Here is a 16,343-nt window from a genome sequence, read left to right as displayed (position 1 = left end):
TTTTGGTAACTATGCTATGCCCCCACATCCCTGTGCTCGTTATTCACTATTAATCTGACACCACTGAGACCATTCAACAACTCTAATACAGATTAGTGTGCCCCCCTATGATAGGAAAATGAATAAATATGGCAATGACATATTGTCTTCTCTTTATGTGGTAATAACTTTGGAATTCTTTTATTTATCCAAGCATTCTGAGATTGTTTTCTTGTGACACATTGTACTTTATGTAAGTGGTAAAATGTGGTCGATACAATCCGAATCGTAGAGAAAATTGTAGAGAAAATTAGCATTTTTCTAAATGTATCTGCTTGTAAGACAGATAATAATCCTGGTACTGCAATTTCGTCCTATTTAAAGAGGCTCTGTCACTTGTACTTCCCTATCTCCTAGCTAATTTGATAGGCGCTGTCACACTGATAATACTAGTGAAAATTGTGTCCCAAAACGTTTATTATTTCAAAAGTTATGAGCTTTTTTCTAAATATGTAAATGAGGATTTATAAGACAACTGGGAGGTAACAGCAGCGATTCTCCTGAGGTGGGGCTTCCTCCCAGCCTCTGACTCTGTCCTATCAGCAGGATGCTGTTTCACAGCATTAGGAGACAGTCTAGAGGGAAGGGGGATCCATTCAAACAGCCATATCTCGGGCTGTGGACGACCTAGAACCGCGGTTCTGGTGGCATATGAAAGGGGAGATTCCAATCTTTCATATGACAGTAGAATCACAGTTCTAGCTGTGACAGAGCCTGAGATATAGCCAGTTGAATACAGAATTGGGAATGAAAGCTGTATACTATAAGATCACACTGTGTTGCTGGACAGGGAAGGGTGCAGAAGCTGATTGGACAGCGTCATACAGAAAACATTACACCGCCCAAAGTGAAAAGAAAGAGTCTTGTTTTATTATTCTGGTTATTGATGTGTCTAAAAGTGACAATTCTCCCCGTCGGGGAATCGAACCCCGGTCTCCCGCGTGACAGGCGGGGATACTCTCCACTATACTAACGAGGACCTGCTGATACCCCGGCTGTGTGAGTTGCGTGGAGCAGGCCTAGCGGCGGCGCATGTGTGGCCTGAGTGCATTGTGTAAATGGCATATATGTGGAATGGGTCTGTATGGCGTGTCCGATGCCGAGAGTGGTCTTTGTTTTGGTAACTATGCTATGCCCCCACATCCCTGTGCTCGTTATTCACTATTAATCTGACACCACTGAGACCATTCAACAACTCTAATACAGATTAGTGTGCCCCCCTATGATAGGAAAATGAATAAATATGGCAATGACATATTGTCTTCTCTTTATGTGGTAATAACTTTGGAATTCTTTTATTTATCCAAGCATTCTGAGATTGTTTTCTTGTGACACATTGTACTTTATGTAAGTGGTAAAATGTGGTCGATACAATCCGAATCGTAGAGAAAATTAGCATTTTTCTAAATGTATCTGCTTGTAAGACAGATAATAATCCTGGTACTGCAATTTCGTCCTATTTAAAGAGGCTCTGTCACTTGTACTTCCCTATCTCCTAGCTAATTTGATAGGCGCTGTCACACTGATAATACTAGTGAAAATTGTGTCCCAAAACGTTTATTATTTCAAAAGTTATGAGCTTTTTTCTAAATATGTAAATGAGGATTTATAAGACAACTGGGAGGTAACAGCAGCGATTCTCCTGAGGTGGGGCTTCTTCCCAGCCTCTGACTCTGTCCTATCAGCAGGATGCTGTTTCACAGCATTAGGAGACAGTCTAGAGGGAAGGGGGATCCATTCAAACAGCCATATCTCGGGCTGTGGACGACCTAGAACCGCGGTTCTGGTGGCATATGAAAGGGGAGATTCCAATCTTTCATATGACAGTAGAATCACAGTTCTAGCTGTGACAGAGCCTGAGATATAGCCAGTTGAATACAGAATTGGGAATGAAAGCTGTATACTATAAGATCACACTGTGTTGCTGGACAGGGAAGGGTGCAGAAGCTGATTGGACAGCGTCATACAGAAAACATTACACCGCCCAAAGTGAAAAGAAAGAGTCTTGTTTTATTATTCTGGTTATTGATGTGTCTAAAAGTGACAATTCTCCCCGTCGGGGAATCGAACCCCGGTCTCCCGCGTGACAGGCGGGGATACTCTCCACTATACTAACGAGGACCTGCTGATACCCCGGCTGTGTGAGTTGCGTGGAGCAGGCCTAGCGGCGGCACATGTGTGGCCTGAGTGCATTGTGTAAATGGCATATATGTGGAATGGGTCTGTATGGCGTGTCCGATGCCGAGAGTGGTCTTTGTTTTGGTAACTATGCTATGCCCCCACATCCCTGTGCTCGTTATTCACTATTAATCTGACACCACTGAGACCATTCAACAACTCTAATACAGATTAGTGTGCCCCCCTATGATAGGAAAATGAATAAATATGGCAATGACATATTGTCTTCTCTTTATGTGGTAATAACTTTGGAATTCTTTTATTTATCCAAGCATTCTGAGATTGTTTTCTTGTGACACATTGTACTTTATGTAAGTGGTAAAATGTGGTCGATACAATCCGAATCGTAGAGAAAATTGTAGAGAAAATTAGCATTTTTCTAAATGTATCTGCTTGTAAGACAGATAATAATCCTGGTACTGCAATTTCGTCCTATTTAAAGAGGCTCTGTCACTTGTACTTCCCTATCTCCTAGCTAATTTGATAGGCGCTGTCACACTGATAATACTAGTGAAAATTGTGTCCCAAAACGTTTATTATTTCAAAAGTTATGAGCTTTTTTCTAAATATGTAAATGAGGATTTATAAGACAACTGGGAGGTAACAGCAGCGATTCTCCTGAGGTGGGGCTTCCTCCCAGCCTCTGACTCTGTCCTATCAGCAGGATGCTGTTTCACAGCATTAGGAGACAGTCTAGAGGGAAGGGGGATCCATTCAAACAGCCATATCTCGGGCTGTGGACGACCTAGAACCGCGGTTCTGGTGGCATATGAAAGGGGAGATTCCAATCTTTCATATGACAGTAGAATCACAGTTCTAGCTGTGACAGAGCCTGAGATATAGCCAGTTGAATACAGAATTGGGAATGAAAGCTGTATACTATAAGATCACACTGTGTTGCTGGACAGGGAAGGGTGCAGAAGCTGATTGGACAGCGTCATACAGAAAACATTACACCGCCCAAAGTGAAAAGAAAGAGTCTTGTTTTATTATTCTGGTTATTGATGTGTCTAAAAGTGACAATTCTCCCCGTCGGGGAATCGAACCCCGGTCTCCCGCGTGACAGGCGGGGATACTCTCCACTATACTAACGAGGACCTGCTGATACCCCGGCTGTGTGAGTTGCGTGGAGCAGGCCTAGCGGCGGCGCATGTGTGGCCTGAGTGCATTGTGTAAATGGCATATATGTGGAATGGGCCTGTATGGCGTGTCCGATGCCGAGAGTGGTCTTTGTTTTGGTAACTATGCTATGCCCCCACATCCCTGTGCTCGTTATTCACTATTAATCTGACACCACTGAGACCATTCAACAACTCTAATACAGATTAGTGTGCCCCCCTATGATAGGAAAATGAATAAATATGGCAATGACATATTGTCTTCTCTTTATGTGGTAATAACTTTGGAATTCTTTTATTTATCCAAGCATTCTGAGATTGTTTTCTTGTGACACATTGTACTTTATGTAAGTGGTAAAATGTGGTCGATACAATCCGAATCGTAGAGAAAATTGTAGAGAAAATTAGCATTTTTCTAAATGTATCTGCTTGTAAGACAGATAATAATCCTGGTACTGCAATTTCGTCCTATTTAAAGAGGCTCTGTCACTTGTACTTCCCTATCTCCTAGCTAATTTGATAGGCGCTGTCACACTGATAATACTAGTGAAAATTGTGTCCCAAAACGTTTATTATTTCAAAAGTTATGAGCTTTTTTCTAAATATGTAAATGAGGATTTATAAGACAACTGGGAGGTAACAGCAGCGATTCTCCTGAGGTGGGGCTTCCTCCCAGCCTCTGACTCTGTCCTATCAGCAGGATGCTGTTTCACAGCATTAGGAGACAGTCTAGAGGGAAGGGGGATCCATTCAAACAGCCATATCTCGGGCTGTGGACGACCTAGAACCGCGGTTCTGGTGGCATATGAAAGGGGAGATTCCAATCTTTCATATGACAGTAGAATCACAGTTCTAGCTGTGACAGAGCCTGAGATATAGCCAGTTGAATACAGAATTGGGAATGAAAGCTGTATACTATAAGATCACACTGTGTTGCTGGACAGGGAAGGGTGCAGAAGCTGATTGGACAGCGTCATACAGAAAACATTACACCGCCCAAAGTGAAAAGAAAGAGTCTTGTTTTATTATTCTGGTTATTGATGTGTCTAAAAGTGACAATTCTCCCCGTCGGGGAATCGAACCCCGGTCTCCCGCGTGACAGGCGGGGATACTCTCCACTATACTAACGAGGACCTGCTGATACCCCGGCTGTGTGAGTTGCGTGGAGCAGGCCTAGCGGCGGCACATGTGTGGCCTGAGTGCATTGTGTAAATGGCATATATGTGGAATGGGTCTGTATGGCGTGTCCGATGCCGAGAGTGGTCTTTGTTTTGGTAACTATGCTATGCCCCCACATCCCTGTGCTCGTTATTCACTATTAATCTGACACCACTGAGACCATTCAACAACTCTAATACAGATTAGTGTGCCCCCCTATGATAGGAAAATGAATAAATATGGCAATGACATATTGTCTTCTCTTTATGTGGTAATAACTTTGGAATTCTTTTATTTATCCAAGCATTCTGAGATTGTTTTCTTGTGACACATTGTACTTTATGTAAGTGGTAAAATGTGGTCGATACAATCCGAATCGTAGAGAAAATTGTAGAGAAAATTAGCATTTTTCTAAATGTATCTGCTTGTAAGACAGATAATAATCCTGGTACTGCAATTTCGTCCTATTTAAAGAGGCTCTGTCACTTGTACTTCCCTATCTCCTAGCTAATTTGATAGGCGCTGTCACACTGATAATACTAGTGAAAATTGTGTCCCAAAACGTTTATTATTTCAAAAGTTATGAGCTTTTTTCTAAATATGTAAATGAGGATTTATAAGACAACTGGGAGGTAACAGCAGCGATTCTCCTGAGGTGGGGCTTCCTCCCAGCCTCTGACTCTGTCCTATCAGCAGGATGCTGTTTCACAGCATTAGGAGACAGTCTAGAGGGAAGGGGGATCCATTCAAACAGCCATATCTCGGGCTGTGGACGACCTAGAACCGCGGTTCTGGTGGCATATGAAAGGGGAGATTCCAATCTTTCATATGACAGTAGAATCACAGTTCTAGCTGTGACAGAGCCTGAGATATAGCCAGTTGAATACAGAATTGGGAATGAAAGCTGTATACTATAAGATCACACTGTGTTGCTGGACAGGGAAGGGTGCAGAAGCTGATTGGACAGCGTCATACAGAAAACATTACACCGCCCAAAGTGAAAAGAAAGAGTCTTGTTTTATTATTCTGGTTATTGATGTGTCTAAAAGTGACAATTCTCCCCGTCGGGGAATCGAACCCCGGTCTCCCGCGTGACAGGCGGGGATACTCTCCACTATACTAACGAGGACCTGCTGATACCCCGGCTGTGTGAGTTGCGTGGAGCAGGCCTAGCGGCGGCACATGTGTGGCCTGAGTGCATTGTGTAAATGGCATATATGTGGAATGGGTCTGTATGGCGTGTCCGATGCCGAGAGTGGTCTTTGTTTTGGTAACTATGCTATGCCCCCACATCCCTGTGCTCGTTATTCACTATTAATCTGACACCACTGAGACCATTCAACAACTCTAATACAGATTAGTGTGCCCCCCTATGATAGGAAAATGAATAAATATGGCAATGACATATTGTCTTCTCTTTATGTGGTAATAACTTTGGAATTCTTTTATTTATCCAAGCATTCTGAGATTGTTTTCTTGTGACACATTGTACTTTATGTAAGTGGTAAAATGTGGTCGATACAATCCGAATCGTAGAGAAAATTGTAGAGAAAATTAGCATTTTTCTAAATGTATCTGCTTGTAAGACAGATAATAATCCTGGTACTGCAATTTCGTCCTATTTAAAGAGGCTCTGTCACTTGTACTTCCCTATCTCCTAGCTAATTTGATAGGCGCTGTCACACTGATAATACTAGTGAAAATTGTGTCCCAAAACGTTTATTATTTCAAAAGTTATGAGCTTTTTTCTAAATATGTAAATGAGGATTTATAAGACAACTGGGAGGTAACAGCAGCGATTCTCCTGAGGTGGGGCTTCCTCCCAGCCTCTGACTCTGTCCTATCAGCAGGATGCTGTTTCACAGCATTAGGAGACAGTCTAGAGGGAAGGGGGATCCATTCAAACAGCCATATCTCGGGCTGTGGACGACCTAGAACCGCGGTTCTGGTGGCATATGAAAGGGGAGATTCCAATCTTTCATATGACAGTAGAATCACAGTTCTAGCTGTGACAGAGCCTGAGATATAGCCAGTTGAATACAGAATTGGGAATGAAAGCTGTATACTATAAGATCACACTGTGTTGCTGGACAGGGAAGGGTGCAGAAGCTGATTGGACAGCGTCATACAGAAAACATTACACCGCCCAAAGTGAAAAGAAAGAGTCTTGTTTTATTATTCTGGTTATTGATGTGTCTAAAAGTGACAATTCTCCCCGTCGGGGAATCGAACCCCGGTCTCCCGCGTGACAGGCGGGGATACTCTCCACTATACTAACGAGGACCTGCTGATACCCCGGCTGTGTGAGTTGCGTGGAGCAGGCCTAGCGGCGGCACATGTGTGGCCTGAGTGCATTGTGTAAATGGCATATATGTGGAATGGGTCTGTATGGCGTGTCCGATGCCGAGAGTGGTCTTTGTTTTGGTAACTATGCTATGCCCCCACATCCCTGTGCTCGTTATTCACTATTAATCTGACACCACTGAGACCATTCAACAACTCTAATACAGATTAGTGTGCCCCCCTATGATAGGAAAATGAATAAATATGGCAATGACATATTGTCTTCTCTTTATGTGGTAATAACTTTGGAATTCTTTTATTTATCCAAGCATTCTGAGATTGTTTTCTTGTGACACATTGTACTTTATGTAAGTGGTAAAATGTGGTCGATACAATCCGAATCGTAGAGAAAATTGTAGAGAAAATTAGCATTTTTCTAAATGTATCTGCTTGTAAGACAGATAATAATCCTGGTACTGCAATTTCGTCCTATTTAAAGAGGCTCTGTCACTTGTACTTCCCTATCTCCTAGCTAATTTGATAGGCGCTGTCACACTGATAATACTAGTGAAAATTGTGTCCCAAAACGTTTATTATTTCAAAAGTTATGAGCTTTTTTCTAAATATGTAAATGAGGATTTATAAGACAACTGGGAGGTAACAGCAGCGATTCTCCTGAGGTGGGGCTTCCTCCCAGCCTCTGACTCTGTCCTATCAGCAGGATGCTGTTTCACAGCATTAGGAGACAGTCTAGAGGGAAGGGGGATCCATTCAAACAGCCATATCTCGGGCTGTGGACGACCTAGAACCGCGGTTCTGGTGGCATATGAAAGGGGAGATTCCAATCTTTCATATGACAGTAGAATCACAGTTCTAGCTGTGACAGAGCCTGAGATATAGCCAGTTGAATACAGAATTGGGAATGAAAGCTGTATACTATAAGATCACACTGTGTTGCTGGACAGGGAAGGGTGCAGAAGCTGATTGGACAGCGTCATACAGAAAACATTACACCGCCCAAAGTGAAAAGAAAGAGTCTTGTTTTATTATTCTGGTTATTGATGTGTCTAAAAGTGACAATTCTCCCCGTCGGGGAATCGAACCCCGGTCTCCCACGTGACAGGCGGGGATACTCTCCACTATACTAACGAGGACCTGCTGATACCCCGGCTGTGTGAGTTGCGTGGAGCAGGCCTAGCGGCGGCACATGTGTGGCCTGAGTGCATTGTGTAAATGGCATATATGTGGAATGGGTCTGTATGGCGTGTCCGATGCCGAGAGTGGTCTTTGTTTTGGTAACTATGCTATGCCCCCACATCCCTGTGCTCGTTATTCACTATTAATCTGACACCACTGAGACCATTCAACAACTCTAATACAGATTAGTGTGCCCCCCTATGATAGGAAAATGAATAAATATGGCAATGACATATTGTCTTCTCTTTATGTGGTAATAACTTTGGAATTCTTTTATTTATCCAAGCATTCTGAGATTGTTTTCTTGTGACACATTGTACTTTATGTAAGTGGTAAAATGTGGTCGATACAATCCGAATCGTAGAGAAAATTGTAGAGAAAATTAGCATTTTTCTAAATGTATCTGCTTGTAAGACAGATAATAATCCTGGTACTGCAATTTCGTCCTATTTAAAGAGGCTCTGTCACTTGTACTTCCCTATCTCCTAGCTAATTTGATAGGCGCTGTCACACTGATAATACTAGTGAAAATTGTGTCCCAAAACGTTTATTATTTCAAAAGTTATGAGCTTTTTTCTAAATATGTAAATGAGGATTTATAAGACAACTGGGAGGTAACAGCAGCGATTCTCCTGAGGTGGGGCTTCCTCCCAGCCTCTGACTCTGTCCTATCAGCAGGATGCTGTTTCACAGCATTAGGAGACAGTCTAGAGGGAAGGGGGATCCATTCAAACAGCCATATCTCGGGCTGTGGACGACCTAGAACCGCGGTTCTGGTGGCATATGAAAGGGGAGATTCCAATCTTTCATATGACAGTAGAATCACAGTTCTAGCTGTGACAGAGCCTGAGATATAGCCAGTTGAATACAGAATTGGGAATGAAAGCTGTATACTATAAGATCACACTGTGTTGCTGGACAGGGAAGGGTGCAGAAGCTGATTGGACAGCGTCATACAGAAAACATTACACCGCCCAAAGTGAAAAGAAAGAGTCTTGTTTTATTATTCTGGTTATTGATGTGTCTAAAAGTGACAATTCTCCCCGTCGGGGAATCGAACCCCGGTCTCCCGCGTGACAGGCGGGGATACTCTCCACTATACTAACGAGGACCTGCTGATACCCCGGCTGTGTGAGTTGCGTGGAGCAGGCCTAGCGGCGGCACATGTGTGGCCTGAGTGCATTGTGTAAATGGCATATATGTGGAATGGGTCTGTATGGCGTGTCCGATGCCGAGAGTGGTCTTTGTTTTGGTAACTATGCTATGCCCCCACATCCCTGTGCTCGTTATTCACTATTAATCTGACACCACTGAGACCATTCAACAACTCTAATACAGATTAGTGTGCCCCCCTATGATAGGAAAATGAATAAATATGGCAATGACATATTGTCTTCTCTTTATGTGGTAATAACTTTGGAATTCTTTTATTTATCCAAGCATTCTGAGATTGTTTTCTTGTGACACATTGTACTTTATGTAAGTGGTAAAATGTGGTCGATACAATCCGAATCGTAGAGAAAATTGTAGAGAAAATTAGCATTTTTCTAAATGTATCTGCTTGTAAGACAGATAATAATCCTGGTACTGCAATTTCGTCCTATTTAAAGAGGCTCTGTCACTTGTACTTCCCTATCTCCTAGCTAATTTGATAGGCGCTGTCACACTGATAATACTAGTGAAAATTGTGTCCCAAAACGTTTATTATTTCAAAAGTTATGAGCTTTTTTCTAAATATGTAAATGAGGATTTATAAGACAACTGGGAGGTAACAGCAGCGATTCTCCTGAGGTGGGGCTTCCTCCCAGCCTCTGACTCTGTCCTATCAGCAGGATGCTGTTTCACAGCATTAGGAGACAGTCTAGAGGGAAGGGGGATCCATTCAAACAGCCATATCTCGGGCTGTGGACGACCTAGAACCGCGGTTCTGGTGGCATATGAAAGGGGAGATTCCAATCTTTCATATGACAGTAGAATCACAGTTCTAGCTGTGACAGAGCCTGAGATATAGCCAGTTGAATACAGAATTGGGAATGAAAGCTGTATACTATAAGATCACACTGTGTTGCTGGACAGGGAAGGGTGCAGAAGCTGATTGGACAGCGTCATACAGAAAACATTACACCGCCCAAAGTGAAAAGAAAGAGTCTTGTTTTATTATTCTGGTTATTGATGTGTCTAAAAGTGACAATTCTCCCCGTCGGGGAATCGAACCCCGGTCTCCCGCGTGACAGGCGGGGATACTCTCCACTATACTAACGAGGACCTGCTGATACCCCGGCTGTGTGAGTTGCGTGGAGCAGGCCTAGCGGCGGCACATGTGTGGCCTGAGTGCATTGTGTAAATGGCATATATGTGGAATGGGTCTGTATGGCGTGTCCGATGCCGAGAGTGGTCTTTGTTTTGGTAACTATGCTATGCCCCCACATCCCTGTGCTCGTTATTCACTATTAATCTGACACCACTGAGACCATTCAACAACTCTAATACAGATTAGTGTGCCCCCCTATGATAGGAAAATGAATAAATATGGCAATGACATATTGTCTTCTCTTTATGTGGTAATAACTTTGGAATTCTTTTATTTATCCAAGCATTCTGAGATTGTTTTCTTGTGACACATTGTACTTTATGTAAGTGGTAAAATGTGGTCGATACAATCCGAATCGTAGAGAAAATTGTAGAGAAAATTAGCATTTTTCTAAATGTATCTGCTTGTAAGACAGATAATAATCCTGGTACTGCAATTTCGTCCTATTTAAAGAGGCTCTGTCACTTGTACTTCCCTATCTCCTAGCTAATTTGATAGGCGCTGTCACACTGATAATACTAGTGAAAATTGTGTCCCAAAACGTTTATTATTTCAAAAGTTATGAGCTTTTTTCTAAATATGTAAATGAGGATTTATAAGACAACTGGGAGGTAACAGCAGCGATTCTCCTGAGGTGGGGCTTCCTCCCAGCCTCTGACTCTGTCCTATCAGCAGGATGCTGTTTCACAGCATTAGGAGACAGTCTAGAGGGAAGGGGGATCCATTCAAACAGCCATATCTCGGGCTGTGGACGACCTAGAACCGCGGTTCTGGTGGCATATGAAAGGGGAGATTCCAATCTTTCATATGACAGTAGAATCACAGTTCTAGCTGTGACAGAGCCTGAGATATAGCCAGTTGAATACAGAATTGGGAATGAAAGCTGTATACTATAAGATCACACTGTGTTGCTGGACAGGGAAGGGTGCAGAAGCTGATTGGACAGCGTCATACAGAAAACATTACACCGCCCAAAGTGAAAAGAAAGAGTCTTGTTTTATTATTCTGGTTATTGATGTGTCTAAAAGTGACAATTCTCCCCGTCGGGGAATCGAACCCCGGTCTCCCGCGTGACAGGCGGGGATACTCTCCACTATACTAACGAGGACCTGCTGATACCCCGGCTGTGTGAGTTGCGTGGAGCAGGCCTAGCGGCGGCGCATGTGTGGCCTGAGTGCATTGTGTAAATGGCATATATGTGGAATGGGTCTGTATGGCGTGTCCGATGCCGAGAGTGGTCTTTGTTTTGGTAACTATGCTATGCCCCCACATCCCTGTGCTCGTTATTCACTATTAATCTGACACCACTGAGACCATTCAACAACTCTAATACAGATTAGTGTGCCCCCCTATGATAGGAAAATGAATAAATATGGCAATGACATATTGTCTTCTCTTTATGTGGTAATAACTTTGGAATTCTTTTATTTATCCAAGCATTCTGAGATTGTTTTCTTGTGACACATTGTACTTTATGTAAGTGGTAAAATGTGGTCGATACAATCCGAATCGTAGAGAAAATTGTAGAGAAAATTAGCATTTTTCTAAATGTATCTGCTTGTAAGACAGATAATAATCCTGGTACTGCAATTTCGTCCTATTTAAAGAGGCTCTGTCACTTGTACTTCCCTATCTCCTAGCTAATTTGATAGGCGCTGTCACACTGATAATACTAGTGAAAATTGTGTCCCAAAACGTTTATTATTTCAAAAGTTATGAGCTTTTTTCTAAATATGTAAATGAGGATTTATAAGACAACTGGGAGGTAACAGCAGCGATTCTCCTAAGGTGGGGCTTCCTCCCAGCCTCTGACTCTGTCCTATCAGCAGGATGCTGTTTCACAGCATTAGGAGACAGTCTAGAGGGAAGGGGGATCCATTCAAACAGCCATATCTCGAGCTGTGGACGACCTAGAACCGCGGTTCTGGTGGCATATGAAAGGGGAGATTCCAATCTTTCATATGACAGTAGAATCACAGTTCTAGCTGTGACAGAGCCTGAGATATAGCCAGTTGAATACAGAATTGGGAATGAAAGCTGTATACTATAAGATCACACTGTGTTGCTGGACAGGGAAGGGTGCAGAAGCTGATTGGACAGCGTCATACAGAAAACATTACACCGCCCAAAGTGAAAAGAAAGAGTCTTGTTTTATTATTCTGGTTATTGATGTGTCTAAAAGTGACAATTCTCCCCGTCGGGTAAAATCGAACCCCGGTCTCCCGCGTGACAGGCGGGGATACTCTCCACTATACTAACGAGGACCTGCTGATACCCCGGCTGTGTGAGTTGCGTGGAGCAGGCCTAGCGGCGGCACATGTGTGGCCTGAGTGCATTGTGTAAATGGCATATATGTGGAATGGGTCTGTATGGCGTGTCCGATGCCGAGAGTGGTCTTTGTTTTGGTAACTATGCTATGCCCCCACATCCCTGTGCTCGTTATTCACTATTAATCTGACACCACTGAGACCATTCAACAACTCTAATACAGATTAGTGTGCCCCCCTATGATAGGAAAATGAATAAATATGGCAATGACATATTGTCTTCTCTTTATGTGGTAATAACTTTGGAATTCTTTTATTTATCCAAGCATTCTGAGATTGTTTTCTTGTGACACATTGTACTTTATGTAAGTGGTAAAATGTGGTCGATACAATCCGAATCGTAGAGAAAATTGTAGAGAAAATTAGCATTTTTCTAAATGTATCTGCTTGTAAGACAGATAATAATCCTGGTACTGCAATTTCGTCCTATTTAAAGAGGCTCTGTCACTTGTACTTCCCTATCTCCTAGCTAATTTGATAGGCGCTGTCACACTGATAATACTAGTGAAAATTGTGTCCCAAAACGTTTATTATTTCAAAAGTTATGAGCTTTTTTCTAAATATGTAAATGAGGATTTATAAGACAACTGGGAGGTAACAGCAGCGATTCTCCTGAGGTGGGGCTTCCTCCCAGCCTCTGACTCTGTCCTATCAGCAGGATGCTGTTTCACAGCATTAGGAGACAGTCTAGAGGGAAGGGGGATCCATTCAAACAGCCATATCTCGGGCTGTGGACGACCTAGAACCGCGGTTCTGGTGGCATATGAAAGGGGAGATTCCAATCTTTCATATGACAGTAGAATCACAGTTCTAGCTGTGACAGAGCCTGAGATATAGCCAGTTGAATACAGAATTGGGAATGAAAGCTGTATACTATAAGATCACACTGTGTTGCTGGACAGGGAAGGGTGCAGAAGCTGATTGGACAGCGTCATACAGAAAACATTACACCGCCCAAAGTGAAAAGAAAGAGTCTTGTTTTATTATTCTGGTTATTGATGTGTCTAAAAGTGACAATTCTCCCCGTCGGGGAATCGAACCCCGGTCTCCCGCGTGACAGGCGGGGATACTCTCCACTATACTAACGAGGACCTGCTGATACCCTGGCTGTGTGAGTTGCGTGGAGCAGGCCTAGCGGCGGCGCATGTGTGGCCTGAGTGCATTGTGTAAATGGCATATATGTGGAATGGGTCTGTATGGCGTGTCCGATGCCGAGAGTGGTCTTTGTTTTGGTAACTATGCTATGCCCCCACATCCCTGTGCTCGTTATTCACTATTAATCTGACACCACTGAGACCATTCAACAACTCTAATACAGATTAGTGTGCCCCCCTATGATAGGAAAATGAATAAATATGGCAATGACATATTGTCTTCTCTTTATGTGGTAATAACTTTGGAATTCTTTTATTTATCCAAGCATTCTGAGATTGTTTTCTTGTGACACATTGTACTTTATGTAAGTGGTAAAATGTGGTCGATACAATCCGAATCGTAGAGAAAATTAGCATTTTTCTAAATGTATCTGCTTGTAAGACAGATAATAATCCTGGTACTGCAATTTCGTCCTATTTAAAGAGGCTCTGTCACTTGTACTTCCCTATCTCCTAGCTAATTTGATAGGCGCTGTCACACTGATAATACTAGTGAAAATTGTGTCCCAAAACGTTTATTATTTCAAAAGTTATGAGCTTTTTTCTAAATATGTAAATGAGGATTTATAAGACAACTGGGAGGTAACAGCAGCGATTCTCCTGAGGTGGGGCTTCTTCCCAGCCTCTGACTCTGTCCTATCAGCAGGATGCTGTTTCACAGCATTAGGAGACAGTCTAGAGGGAAGGGGGATCCATTCAAACAGCCATATCTCGGGCTGTGGACGACCTAGAACCGCGGTTCTGGTGGCATATGAAAGGGGAGATTCCAATCTTTCATATGACAGTAGAATCACAGTTCTAGCTGTGACAGAGCCTGAGATATAGCCAGTTGAATACAGAATTGGGAATGAAAGCTGTATACTATAAGATCACACTGTGTTGCTGGACAGGGAAGGGTGCAGAAGCTGATTGGACAGCGTCATACAGAAAACATTACACCGCCCAAAGTGAAAAGAAAGAGTCTTGTTTTATTATTCTGGTTATTGATGTGTCTAAAAGTGACAATTCTCCCCGTCGGGGAATCGAACCCCGGTCTCCCGCGTGACAGGCGGGGATACTCTCCACTATACTAACGAGGACCTGCTGATACCCCGGCTGTGTGAGTTGCGTGGAGCAGGCCTAGCGGCGGCACATGTGTGGCCTGAGTGCATTGTGTAAATGGCATATATGTGGAATGGGTCTGTATGGCGTGTCCGATGCCGAGAGTGGTCTTTGTTTTGGTAACTAGCTATGCCCCCACATCCCTGTGCTCGTTATTCACTATTAATCTGACACCACTGAGACCATTCAACAACTCTAATACAGATTAGTGTGCCCCCCTATGATAGGAAAATGAATAAATATGGCAATGACATATTGTCTTCTCTTTATGTGGTAATAACTTTGAATTCTTTTATTTATCCAAGCATTCTGAGATTGTTTTCTTGTGACACATTGTACTTTATGTAAGTGGTAAAATGTGGTCGATACAATCCGAATCGTAGAGAAAATTGTAGAGAAAATTAGCATTTTTCTAAATGTAATCTGCTTGTAAGACAGATAATAATCCTGGTACTGCAATTTCGTCCTATTTAAAGAGGCTCTGTCACTTGTACTTCCTATCTCCTAGCTAATTTGATAGGCGCTGTCACACTGATAATACTAGTGAAAATTGTGTCCCAAAACGTTTATTATTTCAAAAGTTATGAGCTTTTTTCTAAATATGTAAATGAGGATTTATAAGACAACTGGGAGGTAACAGCAGCGATTCTCCTGAGGTGGGGCTTCCTCCCAGCCTCTGACTCTGTCCTATCAGCAGGATGCTGTTTCACAGCATTAGGAGACAGTCTAGAGGGAAGGGGATCCATTCAAACAGCCATATCTCGGGCTGTGGACGACCTAGAACCGCGGTTCTGGTGGCATATGAAAGGGGAGATTCCAATCTTTCATATGACAGTAGAATCACAGTTCTAGCTGTGACAGAGCCTGAGATATAGCCAGTTGAATACAGAATTGGGAATGAAAGCTGTATACTATAAGATCACACGTGTTGCTGGACAGGGAAGGGTGCAGAAGCTGATTGGACAGCGTCATACAGAAAACATTACACCGCCCAAAGTGAAAAGAAAGAGTCTTGTTTTATTATTCTGGTTATTGATGTGTCTAAAAGTGACAATTCTCCCGTCGGGGAATCGAACCCCGGTCTCCCGCGTGACAGGCGGGGATACTCTCCACTATACTAACGAGGACCTGCTGATACCCCGGCTGTGTGAGTTGCGTGGAGCAGGCCTAGCGGCGGCGCATGTGTGGCCTGAGTGCATTGTGTAAATGGCATATATGTGGAATGGTCTGTATGGCGTGTCCGATGCGAGAGTGGTCTTTGTTTTTGTAACTATGCTATGCCCCCACATCCCTGTGCTCGTTATTCACTATTAATCTGACACCACTGAGACCATTCAACAACTCTAATACAGATTAGTGTGCCCCCCTATGATAGGAAATGAATAAATATGGCAATGACATATTGTCTTCTCTTTATGTGGTAATAACTTTGGAATTCTTTTATTTATCCAAGCATTCTGAGATTGTTTTCTTGTGA

At 42.9% G+C, this 16,343-nt stretch overlaps 13 non-coding genes across 13 annotated transcripts; all 13 read right to left on the bottom strand.

The window, feature by feature from the left end:
• Positions 1-946: 946 nt before the first annotated feature.
• On the bottom strand, positions 947-1,018 carry TRNAD-GUC (transfer RNA aspartic acid (anticodon GUC)). The gene has a single exon. It is a non-coding gene; the product is annotated as a tRNA-Asp (tRNA).
• Positions 1,019-2,088: 1,070 nt separating this feature from the next.
• TRNAD-GUC (transfer RNA aspartic acid (anticodon GUC)) lies at positions 2,089-2,160 on the bottom strand. The gene has a single exon. It is a non-coding gene; the product is annotated as a tRNA-Asp (tRNA).
• A 1,082-nt stretch (positions 2,161-3,242) lies between these two features.
• Positions 3,243-3,314, bottom strand: TRNAD-GUC (transfer RNA aspartic acid (anticodon GUC)). Its single transcript has one exon. It is a non-coding gene; the product is annotated as a tRNA-Asp (tRNA).
• Positions 3,315-4,396: 1,082 nt separating this feature from the next.
• On the bottom strand, positions 4,397-4,468 carry TRNAD-GUC (transfer RNA aspartic acid (anticodon GUC)). The gene has a single exon. It is a non-coding gene; the product is annotated as a tRNA-Asp (tRNA).
• A 1,082-nt stretch (positions 4,469-5,550) lies between these two features.
• On the bottom strand, positions 5,551-5,622 carry TRNAD-GUC (transfer RNA aspartic acid (anticodon GUC)). The gene has a single exon. It is a non-coding gene; the product is annotated as a tRNA-Asp (tRNA).
• Positions 5,623-6,704: 1,082 nt separating this feature from the next.
• TRNAD-GUC (transfer RNA aspartic acid (anticodon GUC)) lies at positions 6,705-6,776 on the bottom strand. The gene has a single exon. It is a non-coding gene; the product is annotated as a tRNA-Asp (tRNA).
• A 1,082-nt stretch (positions 6,777-7,858) lies between these two features.
• TRNAD-GUC (transfer RNA aspartic acid (anticodon GUC)) lies at positions 7,859-7,930 on the bottom strand. Its single transcript has one exon. It is a non-coding gene; the product is annotated as a tRNA-Asp (tRNA).
• Positions 7,931-9,012: 1,082 nt separating this feature from the next.
• Positions 9,013-9,084, bottom strand: TRNAD-GUC (transfer RNA aspartic acid (anticodon GUC)). Its single transcript has one exon. It is a non-coding gene; the product is annotated as a tRNA-Asp (tRNA).
• A 1,082-nt stretch (positions 9,085-10,166) lies between these two features.
• On the bottom strand, positions 10,167-10,238 carry TRNAD-GUC (transfer RNA aspartic acid (anticodon GUC)). The gene has a single exon. It is a non-coding gene; the product is annotated as a tRNA-Asp (tRNA).
• A 1,082-nt stretch (positions 10,239-11,320) lies between these two features.
• Positions 11,321-11,392, bottom strand: TRNAD-GUC (transfer RNA aspartic acid (anticodon GUC)). Its single transcript has one exon. It is a non-coding gene; the product is annotated as a tRNA-Asp (tRNA).
• A 2,238-nt stretch (positions 11,393-13,630) lies between these two features.
• TRNAD-GUC (transfer RNA aspartic acid (anticodon GUC)) lies at positions 13,631-13,702 on the bottom strand. The gene has a single exon. It is a non-coding gene; the product is annotated as a tRNA-Asp (tRNA).
• Positions 13,703-14,772: 1,070 nt separating this feature from the next.
• TRNAD-GUC (transfer RNA aspartic acid (anticodon GUC)) lies at positions 14,773-14,844 on the bottom strand. The gene has a single exon. It is a non-coding gene; the product is annotated as a tRNA-Asp (tRNA).
• Positions 14,845-15,920: 1,076 nt separating this feature from the next.
• Positions 15,921-15,993, bottom strand: TRNAD-GUC (transfer RNA aspartic acid (anticodon GUC)). Its single transcript has one exon. It is a non-coding gene; the product is annotated as a tRNA-Asp (tRNA).
• Positions 15,994-16,343: the final 350 nt, after the last annotated feature.

This window comes from Rhinoderma darwinii (assembly GCF_050947455.1).
Source record: "Rhinoderma darwinii isolate aRhiDar2 chromosome 3 unlocalized genomic scaffold, aRhiDar2.hap1 SUPER_3_unloc_12, whole genome shotgun sequence".
NCBI classification, from domain to species: Eukaryota; Metazoa; Chordata; class Amphibia; order Anura; family Rhinodermatidae; genus Rhinoderma; species Rhinoderma darwinii.
The sequence above is the reverse complement of the archived record's forward strand: the minus strand, read 5'-3'. Positions and strand labels throughout refer to the sequence as shown.